Source organism: Cryptomeria japonica, chromosome 5 (assembly GCF_030272615.1).
Source record: "Cryptomeria japonica chromosome 5, Sugi_1.0, whole genome shotgun sequence".
In the NCBI taxonomy this organism is placed as follows: domain Eukaryota; kingdom Viridiplantae; phylum Streptophyta; class Pinopsida; order Cupressales; family Cupressaceae; genus Cryptomeria; species Cryptomeria japonica.
Genome location: NC_081409.1, coordinates 453,694,814 through 453,711,075, shown reverse-complemented (window position 1 = coordinate 453,711,075; position 16,262 = coordinate 453,694,814).

The following is a 16,262-nucleotide window of genomic DNA, read 5'->3' as shown; positions in this document are numbered from 1 at the left end:
TGACATACGTTAGATCAAGGTTATCCAATCAATGGATCTTTAAGGATTTCAAATTCATAACACATCAAAATGTACACCACAAGGTGCAATAACTCTATAACTTGGTTCAATTACTTTTCTCAACAATCTATCTGTCTAACACAGTCCATTCTATTGAATTATAAAGCATTTATTAATAGGGTCAAACATGGTCAACTTAGTTAATCAAAGCTTGGTTTGGGGAAGGCCTTACATCCTCCTCCCCTAGAGTTTGACTTACTCCTGGAAGTCGCATGAGTAGAATTATGAAGTAGGGACATAACATTTCCCACAATTTCAAAGAGTTACTCAAAATCTTATCTTGCCTACTAGAGGGTTGAAATACTAAAATCAACTTTTTTTTTTTTGTAATTAACTTACTATCTGCACAAGGTTAAATTCTTAGTATTTTTTTTATTACGTTTCTCTTAAATTGCAGGTAGGTGTTTACAAAGTTCTATCTTTTAACAACTTACATTATTGCACCCTCCAAATCATAATCAAGGTTACACATATTGAATTTTCTAGGAGTTCTACTTTGTTTAGGATTTGTTTAAAAACATGTTTATCCTACTGTATTCTCGTCCATGCATGTTACTTAAGAAAATTGACATCACACTTAACCACAATGAATCTACTTATTCTACATTTGAGGCATCTCCTTAGGGTGTTAGTACACTATTTGCTAAACCGTCCTAGGTGCATAATTTTCTTCCAGCTTTCTTAGGTGACAAGGCATAATCAAATTTGGGTTCTTCAATTCCTCCCTTATATAGGGTAGTTATCTACCACTAGGGATTAAAATGTTTTTATATTTCTAGGCTCCAAGGTTTAAGTTTTATAGGGAGCATCATTCGCCATTCCCAAACATTAAGGTACATAACAATCCCATTCTAAGGGAGTGATGAAATTTATTATTACGTATTAGACATCATCCATGCAATGATCTCCATTCCCATGCTAAATTTACCCATCGACAATTATTACTTTCGCAATTCATTAGGTTTAGATCACACTATTGTTATAAATTTTTCTTTTTCAGATTGCCACAATTAATTTAACTTAGGAGGATATTCCTTCCTTTATCTTAATTTGATAAAAAAAAAAAAATTTGTTAATTCTTTGTGCCTAATTTCACTCCTTGTGGTATTCTCCCGTGACACACTATTAGTGGTTCAATGAAAATGATAGACATTTACACAAATCACATCACTAGGGCTAGTTATATCAACCATCAAAATGACCACTTTGACACTTTACAAAATCAAAATACAAGTTACTCCTAACAAGCCCAATAAAAAGAAGAAAAATGCCGACAATTGAAAATTATTAAAACTAGAAACATGGCAAGTGCCATAGCTCATATAAAAAGAAACATAAATTTAGTGGTCCTCTCTTCATAAACAAAATAAATAAAAAGAACATTCTAGCCCTAGTGTCACAATATACTTTTCAAAGAAAATCAAAATTAATGTTGAATCAAACTCGAAACAAGATGACCATTCTAGCCATGCTATAGGGAGTAACCGCAACACATACCCCAAGATCACGTGTCTTGAGTGTGTTAGGAAGTGATTATTAGACTCTTGAGATTTTAGATTCTTTAAAATCCTTTATTGATTTATGAAATAAATTCTTATACACAAGAGGTTGCATTATTTTTTTTTATTTTTTATTTTTTTAAAATCATGTTCCATTTTAACCTTCATGTGCTTAATATTTCAAGCAACACTTTTCCGATATAATCCACTATCTTTTCAAGGTTATTAACATTATTAATTATATTCTAACAGGTGCTTGCACTAACTCTACCATTCTTCATCCATTCCTCTTGGACTTCCATTAATTATCTTAATATGCTAAACCCTGACTCAATGTTACATGGTATCTTCAAGCATTGACACTTTCGTGTCTTCCACACACGGTTGGTAGTTTGGTACAAAATTTGATACTTGTTTTCTTAGAGCCACTTAGGATTTGTATCATATAGTTTTACTAGGGATATCATTTGTTTTCTTAGCGCCTTATGTTAGCTCCTTGTATTTTCACCTTTAACATTCGCTTTCCTTCATTAGGTAGGAGCTTTTGCCAAATTACCAACACTTAAGGTTAAGAGCCATTTGGGGTGGAATTATTGTCAAGTAAGGTTGATAACGGTCGACAACAATCCCTACCCACACATTTCATGACATATTTCAACAACTGGGAGGGTGGACTTATTCTCTCCTACTTCACTTATGCAATTATGAAATCAAGGGGGTGTGCACTCGAAAAGTGTCCAACACCCATCCTTTTTAATTAAAATTTAGTTAAAAGAGTAGTTATCTTGTTCCATATTACTTATTTATATTTACTTACTAGCCAAATTTTCGGCATATCACAACTGTAGTACCCCTACCGTAATCGATCTCTAACCTTGGTTTAATCTTGATTAGTTAATCGTAATATGATGTTACAATCAGATGTTTGATTTAACGCATAGCTATTGATGTGGTTCTCACTCTAGTTATATGCAGGTTATTCAGTGTACCTATTTCGTGATTTTAGTATCGGACTAACGCTTTCATTAGATTTTATAAATGTATGCATGTATGACCTTTTGTTTCAGGGAATTTCAGGTACGAAGCCGCATGAGTGCGAGGTTCGTCTTCACCTGGATGTGCAGGTTTGAGTGTACCCCTTTTAATCCCTAGAGTCGGATTAGGTGGTCGTAAGACCTTAGTCGACCTTAGTCGTGCTCTAGTGAGCATCGCCAGTCGTCGTCGGTAATCCCTTCTTGTTTGGGTTTGCGAGTCGTCTGTTTGGTTGACTTCCTCGGTTTGCATGCCTGGTGTGTTTGGTAAATTGATTAATTAGTCCTTAGCATTATTTTGAGTATTTATGCGTTTGAGCAGTGAAGATTAATGGATTAAATTGATTGAGAATTCGTTATGCGTTTTTCGTTTTTAATGAATTGCTCGTTGTAAATTGGAAGTAAATTTGAATTAATGACTGATTTTGATATTTAATGCATTTTGTTTATGCTGTTGAAAAGAAAGTTTAGTATTTAATCGCAATAGACGTAATTGCATTCTGTTGGATTCTGATATTTGGAAGGTTAAATTTAATTGATTGAAGAAATCGATTTTTAATTGAAAAAGCAAGTTATATTGTTGATATTGTTGAAAAGGATTAAATTTAGAGTATTATTTGTAAATAAAGATTTTTATTCCAAAAATAGAAATTTGGAGTCAACTCTTCCATATTACCCAAGTTTGGGGAAAAATGGAGGAATGGACATTTTTGGTAGAGATTTTGGTTGGGAATGAAAATTGGAGGATTTTGGGAGCTGAAGATTGGGGCTCTCCTTCAGCCATGCCAGGATCGCGAGATCAGGTAGGATTTATCTCTCAATTTTAGTTATTGTGTTTAAATGGATCCTGTTGGCTCAATATGAGTCTGTGTTGAAAGATTGGGTGGGGTTGGGAGAACTTACCATGCTGGAAACCATATTGTTAATCTCTTTATTGGACTGTGTTTTATCATGATGGGGTTTGCTGTGTTGAAAGGAAGTGTTTAAACTCATATCCCTGTTTAGAGAAAGATGGAATTCTTGAAGGTTTTATCGAAATTAGAATTCGAACCAGTTCATGGTTATTCCGTCCCTTTTTGAAAACGAACTGTGTGTGTGTTTTAAATAGCAAATTTATTAAAATGGACCAAACTGTGCATTTTCGTTCGAATCCGAGCTGGACGTTTTTTGTCTTGTTTCGGACTGTGCGTTATTTTGTTTACTAAGCTGGGCGGAGGTTTTGTGTTTGACAAGCGATGAGTTGGGGTTCCCCCGCTCCTCCTTCCCTCTTCCTCGCTTGCACCCCCGCGTGTCCTTACCCCCGCGCGTATCTCCCTTGCACCTCCGCTCGCCGTTGCAGAGCCTGCGGCTCACGGCGGTGGCCGCAGGGGCCGCGATGGCCGCAGGGCGCCGCGGCACCTGCGGGCACCACCGTGGGCGCCGCTCGTGCTCCCCGCGCCTGCGGCTAGGGTTAGGGCACGGCCCGCCCTAGCCTGCGCTTTATGGCGTTACTTTTTGTTTAAAAAAAAAAAAAAGAGATCATAGTTTCTTTTAAACGCGTTTTGATTTAAACGTAGTTTTTGGAACGTAGTTTGTTTTTAAACGTAGTTTATCAAAATTGCTTTTTTTATGTATTTCTTTTTGTATTAAAAAAAAATGCATATGATACTTATATCACTTTAATGGAAGTATTATTAATGTTAAGTTTAAGTTAGATTCCTGATTATGAATAAAGGTAGAATGTCATGTTAAATGTTAAATTGGTATTGGTTAATTTTATAATGGGGTTATAGGTTAATCAGTATCCAGTTTCATTTCACGCCTTTGATACCTGTTCTAATTAAGTTCTGGAACTGGTATTTTTGCAATTTAATATTGTCGATGTAATCCTACTTGATGACGTTAAATGTGATCGTAGAATATATTATTGAGTAATTGAAAAGTAGTGAAATATTTATCGTTGGGCATTAGAAATTAAAACGATATGCTTGGAAATGATTATCTCCATTTAGATTCTCTTTCTATATTTGTATATTCCGTAATCCGTATTATGTAACTGGAATTGAAATCATGAATCTGTAGAGATTGATTGTAGACCAGTATGTTAATGACGTTTGGAATTGGAGATTAAATATCTTATTTTAATTGATTAATGATTGTCTGAATCTTAATAATATGAATTGGTTAAAACTCATTATGGCTTAGTTTGCCTGTTCGTTGTTTGAATTTTAACGAGTTAGAAAACCAAGAACAACTTATCCCCTTGATGAGGTAGATAACTGTAAGCTGATTTAAATCTTGTAGAAAACTTGATCGCCTTGTAATGTTTAAATCAATTTGAGGAAATATTGTCTTTTCTGATTATTGCCTTGCGAGTTTAATTACTGTATTCGCTTTAATTTTGAAATGGCATGTTTTGCTTTGTTTAAAAGGACCCTGTCATATGGATGATTCGGTGTTCCTGTTTCAGTCCTCGAATTTTGAGTTGACTATGGATTGTGATGTTATCTTAGTTGGTTAAATCCTCTTTGAGTGAGTCGAATGATGATTCGTGGTTAACCTTAGTTGTCAGGTCTCTAGTTAGAGTACCGTCAATAAGTGTTCATCTTTGAGTCGTGTTTGACCTGATGATTGTATCTCCTTGAACTCCGTTCGTCTGACCATGTGTATTCCTTGGTTCGAGTTCGTCTGAGTTAGCCTAGTGTCGTATGGGAAAGTGGCTTTCGATTGGGGGCCGCGCCCAAAGTGGCTGCTGGATAACCCGTCGAAAGTGAGTCTAATAAGTGATAACCTAAGTAGATTAGAATGTAAACTCTAAATAAGACAATGTGCCTCACACATGGGACGAATGCTATCATAGATTCGGCATGCTGTGAGAAGGCCTGAAATGGCAAACCATCTTCCTTGTCTTCACGAGAGGATGTGTGGGTCCACATGAGGCTTGGATGGGCCGGAAGTTCGGATTAGGTTGCCAGGGTTACCAGTGTATGGGCCGGGACCTATGAAGACTTGCCATGGTATCCATACCAGGTTGTGTGATGACACTTGTCCCTACGTTCACTAGTGTGTTGTCGTTTTGTCCTGTTTTGAGTACCTTTGTGAGTCGTCCTTTGTCGCTGCCCTTGTGAGTGTCGGTTTCATGTTAGACCTTGGGTGGTGATGGTTCAGTTTTATGGATGCCCTCATGGACTCTTATGATATTAGCTTTGATTATGTTCAGCTGGATCCTGTTCTTTGTAAGGATCGTTTATGTATTTATCGACCGGTGTGGTCGTCTGTATATTGTTATGTATCGCCTTGATGGCTGGGTTGTATGGTGTAACCTCTTGTACTCTTAACTTTATTATTTATCCGAGGGGGTCTTGCAGTTGAGCAGACCCGGAGATGTAGCCCATTAGGGGTGAACTCCGAGATCATTATGGTGTTATGTGGTGTATTCTCTTATGTTTCCTTTATTCAGCTTTATCATGTATGATTAATTTATGTTAGAATGGTTAAGTGGATAATGGAATTAACTCTAATGCTTATATTCAGTTCTATCTTGAATGCCATGTGGATCGAATGCATAATTGGTTGAGATGCGATTTATCGTAATGCATGTGTGAATTCGTCCTTTTAATGCAATAAGTTGGAATATGGAATAATGTAACTTAGAGTAATGAATTATACTCAGTTGTTGTTAAGAAATTAAATATGCTTGGAAAGATCTCGTGTTATGATGAAATCCTAATGTATTAGATTGTTAGATGTATAGTTTGTAATTTTATATTGAAAAGCTTGGATGAGGTTGATGAATGGAACTTAATGGATGAATCCTTGTTATGATTTATATTTCCGTCCTTTGAAAGAAATTATCCTGCTTATGAATTATCTCATTATTAAGATATTCAGCTTAATGGATTAATTGCGTGAGTAAAGTGTATTATGAAAATTTAAGTAATCTCGTTGGGAAACTCTTTAGGAGATTGTTGTTAAAGTCTTCCGCTATGTAATCTGAATCTTTGATAGCTTGTTGCTTCTTTTGTGTTGTAACTTTAAAAAAAAAAAAAATTTGCACTGTATTCTTGTGTTATTTTGGCTTATCCCTTCAGGGTTTCCTGGCGGGGCATTACATTTGGTATCAGAGCCCATGTTGCAAACATTGGGATCTCTGGTGTCGCGTGTGCCCTCTATTTGTGTGAGGTGTATCGACCTTATGTGTATGCTTGTCCTCCTTTTGCATGTGAGTGATTGAGCAGACCTTGTCAGGTGTGTAACGTGTGTGTTCACACCTTGTTTTCGCCTTCTTGATGTTGGTATTTGAGTGCTTATATGTGCATTGTGCTTATTGATGTCTTGGTCTACGATTACTCTAATTTTGATAGAGAGTCGTATGTACCTTCCCTTCTTGAGTGTTGTACTCTTTAGACTAATCCGTTTGGATTAGTCCGTGCTTGTCTTGAATCGGAAAGTGCGAATTGTGTTTGTTTAAAAGATTATGATCTGGCTTAGTGTTGTCCACTTGAAGGACTTGTATGTCAATTATTGAATGCTCATTTTGTAGAAAATTAAATGATCATCACTATTCCTCTCTCTCTTTCTTTCTGGAAATTAAATGATTAGGATATGTGTAACTATCTCTGATTCGAGTTTTCTTGATTGCGAAAGAGAAAAGGTTGTGATTTCTCGTACCCTTGTGTGAGCCTTATGTCGTCTATGCTTTTAGATCATTAAAGAGGGCTATGGGTTTAAAAATTTATATTGGGTGATGGGAGAAAACTGTATGTGTTTGGTTAAAGAATTCTCCATATGTATGTTGTAGGAGTAGCATGATTAAATTCTACCTTAGTAAGGTGCTTTGCTATGCGAATAGATGAATTATGTGAACTGCTTGGTTGGTAGAAGAAGTATTAAAGGAGCATGTTATTGTAGCTTCGAGAGAGTATTAATGTGCTCCCTGAAAGATTGTTTAATGTGTTTTTCGAAAGATTGTCTTATGTGTTTTATTAAACCAGTTTGATTGAAGATTTATTTTAGCAAATGCTCCATTGAACTCGCTTTTGGGTATATGTATTACCTTAATGTGTTTAGAAAGTGCGGATGAAAAGCTTGTTGATGTGCATGCATTAATATGTTTTATTTGGGTAATAGCTCTTTGCTTATCTTTGATCGTAATGTGATCTTCCCTAATAGGTTGCAAACTATGACATGTGTCCATATTGTATTATTATAAAGTGAGTGTTCTTATGAGGTCTTGCATTATTGAAAAGATTGCCTCTCTTGATCTCTGTTTTGTTTGTAAACTAGAACCTCCTGTTGCAACCATAATTATTGGAAATGTTTTGTTAGGTTGATTGTCATCCTTCTAAACAGTAGCGAAATGAAAACCGTGTAATTGAAATGATAGGCTTATAGTGAGAAATTTAATATTATAGCGTGATCTTGATTGATCTTGTGTTTCTGTAGGAAATAGTTTGGCTATCAAACTCTTTTTCCCTTCTCCTTGCCTAATCATGAGATTTTTAGAAATGGTATTAAAGAGTGCATTGATTTAAATAGAATGTTTTTAAAACATGTGAAATTGTATGTTGCTTTTGGCTTCATAGTGATAGATGAAAGTCTTAAGCTTTAGAGATGAATTTGCTTAGCTAGTAATGTAATTATGAATGCTTAGTGAGATTCGAGAAAGCTATAGGAATGATGTTATTTCCTTATGTAATTGTGAATTGTTAATAATTTCAGTATTTGAATCTAGAGTAAACTTGATTCAGTTATTTATGTAGAAAGCATAATTGAAATCTTCCTTGAATAGATGTTAGCGCACTGAAAAGTATTCCCCGTAAATGTGACTAAACCAGTACTGGTGTATTTGTGTGCATTGTGAGAAACCAGTGCGTATTATTTGTGCCCATGGATTGGTGAAGTAATCAACCATGGAGGATATGTTGCTCATGAGTATGGGAAACCATACTGTTTATGTAATGTTGCTTATTTGTTTCCCTACTGAGTACCAAACCACGGGTTGTGGGTAACTCGGTATGTTAAGGGGTAGTATTTGAAGCGACCGTTCCTTGAATAGTATGGATTGGCGTGCGAGTAATGTCGACGCGAAGCGACTTTAGCTTCTCTACTTCGAGGAATGATATAGTTGTACTACTAAACTGTATCAAGGTGTACTCAATACTTTCCCTTTTGATGGATCTATTTATAGGTCTATGTGTGCCAGCCTATTCCTATCCTTCATTTTGAGCATATAGATGTCGGTTTTCGAGCATGTTGTTGGATTCTATTGGAAGATCCTTTGCCTTGTCTTCATGAAAGGTAGGTTTATTCACATGTGCTACCAGTTAGTATGTGTTGGTGGGCATGTGGATGGACCATAGTCATGTATACCTTTGGCTTACGGCGAATATCCTTCTAGGAACATCGCTATGCGGAGTGTGACCAGCGCGTGCCTTATCCGCGGGGTACACTGCCACGCGGGATACGTCCATTGCGTGCTTTGTCCGCTTGGAGTATTGCCATGCCGTGCTGAGACACGATGCGGGATGTAGTAGACATTTCCATGCGGCCTACCGCTAGGTATTGGGTAGAGCCATGCCACGTGACGACGTGATGCGGGGTGATGTCGAGGTGCACACTGCCATGCCATGTGGATGTGTGACTGGCCACACCATATGATGAGCTACTAGGATAGCTAGACGATTGTTCCTTCCTTCCTCGTTGGTGGCTAGCTATTAGTCACGCAGTGATGTAATGTGCAATTGTGCTATTCTTTATATTTCTTTAGGGATCAGCAGTTTATTTTACTTTGATTTTGAAGGTTTAGCCACGATCTTGTGATCTTTTGCACTTTGATTTGGTGTTGAGATTCCGGATTATTTTCTTGCCTTACTGTTGGAATTGAGGATTTATTATCTTTATTCTTCTGTACTTTGGTGGCTGAACTGGTTTATCCTTATTGTTTTCGTATGCTGGTCTTGTGTTGCAATGTGAATTCCTCTCCAAGAACGTAGGAGACGGGCTTGGATGAGTGTATACGAGGAAGTAGACGCAAGGAACCTTGAGGATGGAGGTATGTGAGGCTGTGATGTAGCTAGTACCCACTACCTACCTATGTGTGGTGACTATCTCTTGGAGGCTAAACACCTTACACAACAAGGGATACTCACAAAGGTCTTGTATGGAAGGTAGCACCGCTATGGTGTGCCTAGCACCATCGAGCCTTTGAGTGAGATATTGGATTCTTATGATCTTTTTGTTGTTCTGAGATCAGGCATAGAGTTGCTGATCATGCATGTTATCCTTGACCGAGCATTAGACATGCTCACATGTGGCCTTTTGTGTTATGCATTCCAGTTATGTGGATGATTATTATTGTATCATGGAGTAAATTGTGTTAACTTGTCGCTATGTTATGGGACATAGTCTTTGGAAAGGTTTTCTTATGCCTGGCAAGTGTAATCAATTGAGTTATTTTGTTGCTCTTATCTCATGAAAGTTAATTTGGCTATAGAAATTGATTTTTGAAGCTGGTTCTATTCAATAAAATTTTATGTTAAAGATGGATTGGTAAAGGAAATTGATCTTATGGCATGCTTTCCTGTCATTTTTGATCGATGATTATGGTAATTGTTGTTACCTCATTGTAATGTTTTAATTTGGTGTAATGAAAGGAAGAAAATTCTGTTTTTCTGCTATGATGGTGGATATCTCCTAGAATATTTTTAAGAATGTATGGATTTAGATGTATCTTGCCAATGGATAATGGCATTTGTAAAGGATTTTGCAATTATATTTCATTTATTTATGGAAAGATTTCTATGTGCAATTTGATCTTTGTTGAATAAGTTTCAGGGCTGATGCGTACGACATGTTCTTCATCTAGCCTTACGACTTCCAGGAGTAAGTCGGAACCTAGGGGGGGAGAATGTAGTACCCCTACCGTAATCGATCTCTAACCTTGGTTTAATCTTGATTAGTTAATCGTAATATGATGTTACAATCAGATGTTTGATTTAACGCATAGCTATTGATGTGGTTCTCACTCTAGTTATATGTAGGTTATTCAGTGTACCTATTTCGTGATTTTAGTATCGGACTAACGCTTTCATTAGATTTTATAAATGTATGCATGTATGACCTTTTGTTTCAGGGAATTTCAGGTACGAAGCCGCATGAGTGCGAGGTTCGTCTTCACCTGGATGTGCAGGTTTGAGTGTACCCCTTTTAATCCCTAGAGTCGGATTAGGTGGTCGTAAGACCTTAGTCGACCTTAGTCGTGCTCTAGTGAGCATCGCCAGTCGTCGTCGGTAATCCCTTCTTGTTTGGGTTTGCGAGTCGTCTGTTTGGTTGACTTCCTCGGTTTGCATGCCTGGTGTGTTTGGTAAATTGATTAATTAGTCCTTAGCATTATTTTGAGTATTTATGCGTTTGAGCAGTGAAGATTAATGGATTAAATTGATTGAGAATTCGTTATGCGTTTTTCGTTGTTAATGAATTGCTCGTTGTAAATTGGAAGTAAATTTGAATTAATGACTGATTTTGATATTTAATGCATTTTGTTTATGCTGTTGAAAAGAAAGTTTAGTATTTAATCGCAATAGACGTAATTGCATTCTGTTGGATTCTGATATTTGGAAGGTTAAATTTAATTGATTGAAGAAATCGATTTTTAATTGAAAAAGCAAGTTATATTGTTGATATTGTTGAAAAGGATTAAATTTAGAGTATTATTTGTAAATAAAGATTTTTATTCCAAAAATAGAAATTTGGAGTCAACTCTTCCATATTACCCAAGTTTGGGGAAAAATGGAGGAATGGACATTTTTGGTAGAGATTTTGGTTGGGAATGAAAATTGGAGGATTTTGGGAGCTGAAGATTGGGGCTCTCCTTCAGCCATGCCAGGATCGCGAGATCAGGTAGGATTTATCTCTCAATTTTAGTTATTGTGTTTAAATGGATCCAATTGGCTCAATATGAGTCTGTGTTGAAAGATTGGGTGGGGTTGGGAGAACTTACCATGCTGGAAACCATATTGTTAATCTCTTTATTGGACTGTGTTTTATCATGATGGGGTTTGCTGTGTTGAAAGGAAGTGTTTAAACTCATATCCCTGTTTAGAGAAAGATGGAATTCTTGAAGGTTTTATCGAAATTAGAATTCGAACCAGTTCATGGTTATTCCGTCCCTTTTTGAAAACGAACTGTGTGTGTGTTTTAAATAGCAAATTTATTAAAATGGACCAAACTGTGCATTTTCGTTCGAATCCGAGCTGGACGTTTTTTGTCTTGTTTCGGACTGTGCGTTATTTTGTTTACTAAGCTGGGCGGAGGTTTTGTGTTTGACAAGCGGTGAGTTGGGGTTCCCCCGCTCCTCCTTCCCTCTTCCTCGCTTGCACCCCCGCGTGTCCTTACCCCCGCGCGTATCTCCCTTGCACCTCCGCTCGCCGTTGCAGAGCCTGCGGCTCACGGCGGTGGCCGCAGGGGCCGCGATGGCCGCAGGGCGCCGCGGCACCTGCGGGCACCACCGTGGGCGCCGCTCGTGCTCCCCGCGCCTGCGGCTAGGGTTAGGGCACGGCCCGCCCTAGCCTGCGCTTTATGGCGTTACTTTTTGTTTAAAAAAAAAAAAAAGAGATCATAGTTTCTTTTAAACGCGTTTTGATTTAAACGTAGTTTTTGGAACGTAGTTTGTTTTTAAACGTAGTTTATCAAAATTGCTTTTTTTATGTATTTCTTTTTGTATTAAAAAAAAAATGCATATGATACTTATATCACTTTAATGGAAGTATTATTAATGTTAAGTTTAAGTTAGATTCCTGATTATGAATAAAGGTAGAATGTCATGTTAAATGTTAAATTGGTATTGGTTAATTTTATAATGGGGTTATAGGTTAATCAGTATCCAGTTTCATTTCACGCCTTTGATACCTGTTCTAATTAAGTTCTGGAACTGGTATTTTTGCAATTTAATATTGTCGATGTAATCCTACTTGATGACGTTAAATGTGATCGTAGAATATATTATTGAGTAATTGAAAAGTAGTGAAATATTTATCGTTGGGCATTAGAAATTAAAACGATATGCTTGGAAATGATTATCTCCATTTAGATTCTCTTTCTATATTTGTATATTCCGTAATCCGTATTATGTAACTGGAATTGAAATCATGAATCTGTAGAGATTGATTGTAGACCAGTATGTTAATGACGTTTGGAATTGGAGATTAAATATCTTATTTTAATTGATTAATGATTGTCTGAATCTTAATAATATGAATTGGTTAAAACTCATTATGGCTTAGTTTGCCTGTTCGTTGTTTGAATTTTAACGAGTTAGAAAACCAAGAACAACTTATCCCCTTGATGAGGTAGATAACTGTAAGCTGATTTAAATCTTGTAGAAAACTTGATCGCCTTGTAATGTTTAAATCAATTTGAGGAAATATTGTCTTTTCTGATTATTGCCTTGCGAGTTTAATTACTGTATTCGCTTTAATTTTGAAATGGCATGTTTTGCTTTGTTTAAAAGGACCCTGTCATATGGATGATTCGGTGTTCCTGTTTCAGTCCTCGAATTTTGAGTTGACTATGGATTGTGATGTTATCTTAGTTGGTTAAATCCTCTTTGAGTGAGTCGAATGATGATTCGTGGTTAACCTTAGTTGTCAGGTCTCTAGTTAGAGTACCGTCAATAAGTGTTCATCTTTGAGTCGTGTTTGACCTGATGATTGTATCTCCTTGAACTCCGTTCGTCTGACCATGTGTATTCCTTGGTTCGAGTTCGTCTGAGTTAGCCTAGTGTCGTATGGGAAAGTGGCTTTCGATTGGGGGCCGCGCCCAAAGTGGCTGCTGGATAACCCGTCGAAAGTGAGTCTAATAAGTGATAACCTAAGTAGATTAGAATGTAAACTCTAAATAAGACAATGTGCCTCACACATGGGACGAATGCTATCATAGATTCGGCATGCTGTGAGAAGGCCTGAAATGGCAAACCATCTTCCTTGTCTTCACGAGAGGATGTGTGGGTCCACATGAGGCTTGGATGGGCCGGAAGTTCGGATTAGGTTGCCAGGGTTACCAGTGTATGGGCCGGGACCTATGAAGACTTGCCATGGTATCCATACCAGGTTGTGTGATGACACTTGTCCCTACGTTCACTAGTGTGTTGTCGTTTTGTCTTGTTTTGAGTACCTTTGTGAGTCGTCCTTTGTCGCTGCCCTTGTGAGTGTCGGTTTCATGTTAGACCTTGGGTGGTGATGGTTCAGTTTTATGGATGCCCTCATGGACTCTTATGATATTAGCTTTGATTATGTTCAGCTGGATCCTGTTCTTTGTAAGGATCGTTTATGTATTTATCGACCGGTGTGGTCGTCTGTATATTGTTATGTATCGCCTTGATGGCTGGGTTGTATGGTGTAACCTCTTGTACTCTTAACTTTATTATTTATCCGAGGGGGTCTTGCAGTTGAGCAGACCCGGAGATGTAGCCCATTAGGGGTGAACTCCGAGATCATTATGGTGTTATGTGGTGTATTCTCTTATGTTTCCTTTATTCAGCTTTATCATGTATGATTAATTTATGTTAGAATGGTTAAGTGGATAATGGAATTAACTCTAATGCTTATATTCAGTTCTATCTTGAATGCCATGTGGATCGAATGCATAATTGGTTGAGATGCGATTTATCGTAATGCATGTGTGAATTCGTCCTTTTAATGCAATAAGTTGGAATATGGAATAATGTAACTTAGAGTAATGAATTATACTCAGTTGTTGTTAAGAAATTAAATATGCTTGGAAAGATCTCGTGTTATGATGAAATCCTAATGTATTAGATTGTTAGATGTATAGTTTGTAATTTTATATTGAAAAGCTTGGATGAGGTTGATGAATGGAACTTAATGGATGAATCCTTGTTATGATTTATATTTCCGTCCTTTGAAAGAAATTATCCTGCTTATGAATTATCTCATTATTAAGATATTCAGCTTAATGGATTAATTGCGTGAGTAAAGTGTATTATGAAAATTTAAGTAATCTCGTTGGGAAACTCTTTAGGAGATTGTTGTTAAAGTCTTTCGCTATGTAATCTGAATCTTTGATAGCTTGTTGCTTCTTTTGTGTTGTAACTTTAAAAAAAAAAAAAATTTGCACTGTATTCTTGTGTTATTTTGGCTTATCCCTTCAGGGTTTCCTGGCGGGGCATTACAACAACCTTCGATCTCTCCAATCTAAATGAACCATCTTACCATCCTTATATCTAGTTACCCTATTATGGTATAACATAAGGATGTCCAGCAATTACCCATGTCTTAAGACTCCCGTAATTTCCAAATTCTTAGCTAACCACATAATTCGGCTCCTTATCAATGTTCTCCTAAAATAATTTATACTTCCAACTAATCCTCATTTAAGCTTTGGTATTATATTACTGTTATACTATCATTTCCTAAGCCTTTTCCATCTGCATGTTGTTTCATCCATACTTAATGTTTTCGCATACTTTCACACTTGAGTGCCAAAATTTGCAAAGCTTCTTTGATTGTTCCTAGTAGTTAAATTGTGTTACATATTGCCTTGTACCTAGCGGCTAACCATGATTGGGTTGCACTTTTCTTCTTAGTTTTCTGAACGAATATTAGCTACTTATTCCTAGATCATAAGATCTTAATTCTTTTACACCCATTGTACTTGAATGGGGATTTTTTTGTATGATTCCCTAAATCAACTCTACTCTCTCTTTCATTATTTACTTTTTTTTTTTCTAAGATTATCTTCCCATAAAGGAACTAGTTGAGGTTTTACTTGCTTGTTTTCCCAATTATCTAACCATGGATGAACTTAGGGTTTATTGTAAATACATGTTCTTTAGCCAAAAGGTTAATGCCTCATTTTTCCTTATTTAACTTACCTATAATATTACTAGGGTTTTCTGATCGAGGGAATTTCCATTCATCATTTTAGTTCTTATCTTCAGGGTTATCTGACTCTAGCTCCACTATATTGCTACAACATTGTCCAACAAATGCTCTTAATAGGAACTCTAGCATGACCACAATCTTAAGGTACCTAGTCATTAGGATAGGTTAATGCTTCTATCTGAGATTCACAAGAGTTCTTTTTAATTCTTCCTCATTTATGTCTCCAATGATGGCCTTGATCTTTTTAACCATCAAAATTTCACATAGCTTAAAACTTAACTTGAACTGTCTCAGTCTTATTTACCTTGTTTATGGTGCCTTCATCTGAGGTCTAATTTATCTTGCTTGATTTGCCATGTCAAGAACATATCTCGATGGATGGTATTCCTTTAGTTACCATTAGAGGTATTTTATTGAAAGATTAACTCCTCATACTTGATTTGATTAGGGCAGTTATTGCGTTTTAGGTTCCAATTGAATGGTAACCCCATAAGTACTAAAGAACTAAATTCCATTAATAAACACTGAAATTACTTCATATGAATAAATAGTTGAATATTTCACAGCCTTTGGGGTTTTATTTAAGCCATAAATATTATGACTAATAATTTCAAATTTCAGGGCTTTTAGTGACCCTCAGAACCCCTTGAATTGATATTTGTTGATCTGTTGATCTATTTATGTTTTACTTTGTTATATCACAAGTTTCCACCTAGGTGTTATACTTCAAGCCATAGTTTAGTTTCAACTAAGTTATGAATGTAGCCCATGTTCACCAGTGTATGAACCTA